This window comes from Pseudopodoces humilis, chromosome 16 (assembly GCF_049639895.1).
Source record: "Pseudopodoces humilis isolate 2021_Gansu_Grassland_sample_001 chromosome 16, ASM4963989v1, whole genome shotgun sequence".
In the NCBI taxonomy this organism is placed as follows: domain Eukaryota; kingdom Metazoa; phylum Chordata; class Aves; order Passeriformes; family Paridae; genus Pseudopodoces; species Pseudopodoces humilis.
Window position 1 is genome coordinate 1,200,244 of NC_142215.1, and position 6,033 is coordinate 1,206,276.

General features: G+C 37.5%; 1 long non-coding RNA gene across 1 annotated transcript; it reads right to left on the reverse strand.

Moving 5' to 3' along the window:
* Positions 1-2,249: 2,249 nt before the first annotated feature.
* On the reverse strand, positions 2,250-5,496 carry LOC106628123 (uncharacterized). Its single transcript, XR_001331403.2, has 2 exons — positions 4,175-5,496; positions 2,250-2,597 (listed from the first exon to the last, which is right to left on the reverse strand). It is a non-coding gene; the product is annotated as an uncharacterized LOC106628123 (long non-coding RNA).
* Positions 5,497-6,033: the final 537 nt, after the last annotated feature.

Genomic DNA, 6,033 nt, shown 5'->3' on the forward strand with positions numbered 1-6,033 from the left:
TTATATAAGATTATTATATAATATATTATTATAATTATATCATATCATTATTATAATATCAGATTATTATATAAGATTATTATATAATATATTATTATAATTATATCATATCTTTATTATAATATCAGATTATTATATCATATTATTATATCATATTATTATATCATATTATCATATCAGATATTATTATTGTTGTTGATATTATTATTATTATTATTATTATTATTATTATTATTATTATTAATTAGATTACTGATATTAAAGTTCCCATTCTCTCCCAAACCGAGCCCAAATGAGGGCTGCTGCTTAGAAAATAAACTTTCCTGCCTGTGCTGTGGAAATGACAAAATTCCAAGCCCAGATTCCCATCCTGGAATGACAGAATTCCATCCTGGAATGTCAGAATTCCATCCTGGAATGTCAGAATTCCCATCCTGGAATGTCAGAATTCCATCCTGGAATGTCAGAATTCCATCCTGGAATGTCAGAATTCCCATCCTGGAATGTCAGAATTCCATCCTGGAATGTCAGAATTCCAGCCTGGAATGTCAGAATTCCATCCTGGAATGTCAGAATTCCCATCCTGGAATGTCAGAATTCCCAGCCTGGAATGTCAGAATTCCCATCCTGGAATGTCAGAATTCCATCCTGGAATGTCAGAATTCCCAGCCTGGAATGTCAGAATTCCCAGCCTGGAATGTCAGAATTCCATCCTGGAATGTCAGAATTCCCATCCTGGAATGTCAGAATTCCCAGCCTGGAATGTCAGAATTCCCATCCTGGAATGTCAGAATTCCCAGCCTGGAATGTCAGAATTCCATCCTGGAATGTCAGAATTCCATCCTGGAATGTCAGAATTCCCAGCCCTGTCGCTCCCCAGAGCCCTGCAGCTGCAGGACAATGGCCGTGGCCCCAACAATCAGCCCTTTCTTTCCCAGGATTTGCATTCCCGGGATGAGATGGGGCTGGGAGGGGCTCCCAGTATCCCCCAGTGTCCCCCAGTGTCCCCCAGTGTCCACCAGTGTCCCCCAGTGTCCCCCAGTGTCCCCCAGTGTCCCCAGTATGCCCCAGTCCCCTTCCATGGCTGTACTGGTCTGGGCCACCTGCATGCGAGTGAGTGGGGGGACACCTGGGGACATCAGGGACAGGGTTTGGGGACACCTGGACAGGGTGAGGGACACCTGGACAGGGTTTGGGGACACCTGGACAGGGTTTGGGGACACCTGGACGGGGTTTGGGGACACCTGGACAGGGTTGGGGACACCTGGATGGGGTTTGGGGACACCTGGGGACATCATGGACCATGTAAGGGACACCTGGACAGGGTTTGGGGACACCTGAGGATGTTTGGGACAGGGTTGGAGACACCAAGAGACACCAGGAGCAGGATTGTGGACACGTGGTGTCAAGAGCAGGGCTGCGGACACTGAGAGACATCGGGGCCAGGCTTAGGGACACCGGGAGCAGAGCTGGGGACACCTGGGGACATTGGGGACGGGATTGAGGGGGTCTAAGGGACACCAAGACCAAGACTGGGGACAGCTGGGGACATCTGGGACTATCAAAACCAGCCCTGGGGACACCTGGGGACATCAGGGACAGGTTTGGGGACACCTGGACAGGGTTTGGGGACACCTGGGCACATCAGGGACAGGGTGAGGGACACCTGGACAGGGTTTGGGGACACCTGGGGACATCAGGGACAGGGTGAGGGACACCTGGACAGGGTTTGGGGACACCTGGACGGGGTTTGGGGACACCTGGGGCCATTGGGAATGGGCTTGGGGGGGTTCTAAGGGACACCTTGACAGGGTTTTTGGGGACACCTAGGGACATCAGGGACAGGTTTGGGGACACCTGGACAGGGTTTGGGAACACCTGGGGACATCAGGGACAGGGTGAGGGACACCTGGACAGGGTTTGGGGACACCTGGGGACATCAGGGACAGGGTGAGGGACACCTGGACAGGGTTTGGGAACACCTGGGGACATCAGGGACAGGGTGAGGGACACCTGGACGGGGTTTGGGGACACCTGGGGTGACGTGGGGGACGGGAGGAGCTTTGAGGGGCTTTCCAAGCCCACCCATTCCAGGATTCTGGAATCCCTGGGCCGAGCTGTGTCCCCTCGGGAAGGGACAGCGTGTCCTGCCCTCCTCACCTTCATTTCACCCACCCAAAATCCACTTTTGGGTCTTTTCCCTGGCAAAAGCGCCCGTTTTGGGTGGATCTGGTCGCTTTTCTCCAGGCTCTCATTTGAATTATTCCGTTTATTTTGTGAATTCAAGCTGGGACAGTTCTGTCTCGGAGAAGAAATGGTCGTTCCTCAGATATTCCTCCCCAGTTGGAAAAGCATTTCCTTTGGCTGAGTTAAATCCACTTTTCTTTTTGTCAACAAAATTCCATTTCCATGAATCACCATTGGGATTTTTTTGGGGGTTTTTTTTGGTCATTAGCACCAATTTTCATCATTTGTGGACGCAGCACAAGGAGGAAGAGTAAAAAACAACCAGGGCAGGTCCTGAGGAGCTGAGGAATTCAAAGCCAGGCAAAAGATAAAATATCAGCTCCTCCAGAAGCTTCAGATTGGCCAAAAAGCTTCAAACATGGAGCAGAAAAATGATAGAAAGGTGTGGTTAAATTAAATAAATATTATAATATTATAATATAAATATAAATATAAATATAATAAATATAATAACTATAATAAATATAATAAATATTATAACTATAATAAATATTATAAATATTATAAATAATATAAATATTATAAATATAATAAATATTATAAATATTATAAATAATATAAATATTGTAAATATTATAAATATTATAAATTATATAAATATAAATATAAAAATAAATACTAATATAAATATAACTAAAATATAAATATAAGTAGAAATAGAAATAGAAATAATAGAAATAGAAATAGAAATAGAAATAGAAATAGAAATAGAAATAGAAGTAGAAATAGAAATAGGAATATAAGTAGAAATAGAAATAGAAATAATATAATATATAACATTATAATAAAATAAATAAAATAAATTATAAAACAAATAATAAATATAAAGAAAAAATAAAGAATAATAAATAAAAGTAATAAAGAAATAATAAAGATTAATAAATAATAATGAATAATTGTTTATTATTTATTACTACAAATAATAAATATTATTTATTCTTTTTATTTATTATAATAATATATAATATATTATAATAATGAATAAATAATAATGCTAATGTTATATATTAAATAATAAATAAATAAATAATAGTTATAAATAAATAAATAAATAAATTTATAAATAAATAAATAATATGTTATAAAATTATTTTATGAAATAAATAAAATGAATTATTTTGGATATTTTTTCCCAAAACATCATCACAGAGGTGATGATTAATTTTGTATTTTAATTGCACTCCCCAGACTTCCAGCCTCAACAAACCCAGAGTTTCATATATATATTATATTATATTATATTATATTATATTATATTATATTATATTATATTGTATTACATTACATTACATTACATTACATTACATTACATTATATTTTGTATTATCATATTATATTATCATATTATATTATATTTATTATTTTATTTTATATTATATTTTATTATATTATTTTATTTTATTTTATATTATATTGTATTATATTATATTGTATTGTATTGTATTGTATTGTATTATATTGTATTATATTGTATTACATTACATTGCATTATATTATATTTTGTATTATCATATTATATTATCATATTACATTATAGTATAGTATATTAGAGTATATTATAGTATATAATAGTATATATTAGATTAGAGTATATTAAATATGATATATATAATAATTTTTCACAGAGAATGATCTAGAAAAATCTGCTCCAATCTGAACCTCTTCCCTGTTCTATAATTCCCATTACAGCCCACACATGGAATTCCCATGGAGTAGATTTTGCTCCAAATTCCCAGTTTTTTTGCCTAAAAACCAGGATAAACCCCGGATAAAGCCCCGAGACGGGCTCAGCTAGGGAAAAAACCCCAAATTTCTCCCAATTCCTCTTTTTCCATCATCCCCTGAGTCACAGGAACGCTGCAAATCCAGGGTTCATTTCAGATGGCTCATGTGGAAACAACCCAGCTAATTACACCGCAATAATTACCTGCAAATTATATGGATGTTGTTTTTCCAGCAGTCAATAGCGCTATTTTGGAACTCCTCGTTGTTCCAAGCTGCCGTCACGTCACGCTGGCTCCAAATCCTCTTTTCGTTTCGGCTCGACGCTCACTCCCCTCTGGATTGGGGAGGGGACTTTTGGGAGAAGTTGTGAACTTCACCTCTGCTGCATTCCAGGAAATATTTCCATTTTAATCGTGTTTTAAATAAAAATTCCAAGATTCTGACTCAACATCCTGTCAAGATTTCTGCCTGCACATCAAAAACCCCAAGAATCGGTGGATTTCTGGCTGGGATCGTGCTGATTTGGAAGAGTTTCATTTCCTTCAGCTCAGATCTTCACCTGTGGATGCAGCACGAGAAGGAAGAAAAATATTTCCATTTTAATCATACTTTAAATAAGAATTCCAAGATTCTGACTCAACATCCTGTCAGAATTTCCTCCTGCACATCCAAAATCCTGAAAATCGGTGGATTCCCGGTTGGGATCATCCTGATTTGGAAGAGTTTCATTTCCTTCAGCTCAGATCTTCACCTGCGGATGCAGCACGAGAAGGAAGAAGAATATTTGAGAAAATATTTCCATTTTAATCGTATTTTAAATAAGAATTATGAGATTCTGACTCAACATCACATCAAAATTTCATCCTGCATATCCAAAATCCTGAAAATTCATGGATTCCTGGCTGGGATCATCCTGATTTGGAAGAGTTTCCTTTCCTTCAGCTCAGACCTTCACCTCTGCTGCGTTCCAGGAAATATTTCCCTTTTAATCATATTTTATATAAAAATTCCAAGATTCTGACTCAACATCTGGTCCAGATTTCATCCTGCACATCCAAAATCCTGAAAATTCCTGGATTCCCGGCCGGGACCATCCTGATTTGGAAGTTTCCTTTCCTCCCCTGCCCTGGGTGGGGTTCATGAAGGTTGTCTGGATTTTTTTAAGCGCCACCAATAAAGGAGCCGAGTGTCACACCCCACTCCCAGGCCGGGAATGTGGTCGGGCAGCAAAGCTGGGAAAACGGGAGGCGGGAATTGTTGGATCAATCCCAAAAACAGCTCCAGTTTTTTCCCGAATCGGCGGGGTGAAACGCTCCGAGGACGCCTCCCCGGGGAAATGAGGATGCTGATGATAAAAGGTGCCTCCCCGGACCGAGAGGAAATGAATTCACATTTGGAAAAGCGCTGGGAGATTCTTGGATGAGAAACGTTGGAGCTGGAATGCTGGCAACGTTGGGATAACGTTAATATTTATTGCGCGCGGCGCTTTCATCTTCAAAGCTCTTTAGCAACATCAATGAGTTAACAAAGAAAATATTAATAAAGATTCTGTTTACCCATAAAATTCCCCTCCCAGAGCACAAATAAATAAATAGAGCTGCCTCCAGTTAAACAAAAATTGAATTTAAAAATAAGTTCAGCCCCAACTTATTTATTCCAGGATCAAATCCCTAAATCCCTGGCGGGGCTGTCCCTGGAAAAGCAACTTGGAATGAGGAATTATTGGTTTATACTTGGAATGAGGAATTGTTATATAATATCTATAATGTATTGTTTTTATTTTAGATTATTTGTTTATATTTCTGTATATTTTGTTATGGTGTTTCTATTATTATGTTATCATAATATTTATATTATTACGTATTTTATTAAAAATATTATTTTATCTCTATATATCATTATATTTTAACTCTTTATATTTTTATTTTATATATGTTTATATGTTTAAATATATTTGTATTTATATAATATATTTATATTTTGATATTTTGATATATTTTTATAATATACCTATATGTTTATATATTTATATATTTATATATTTATATAATTATATTTATA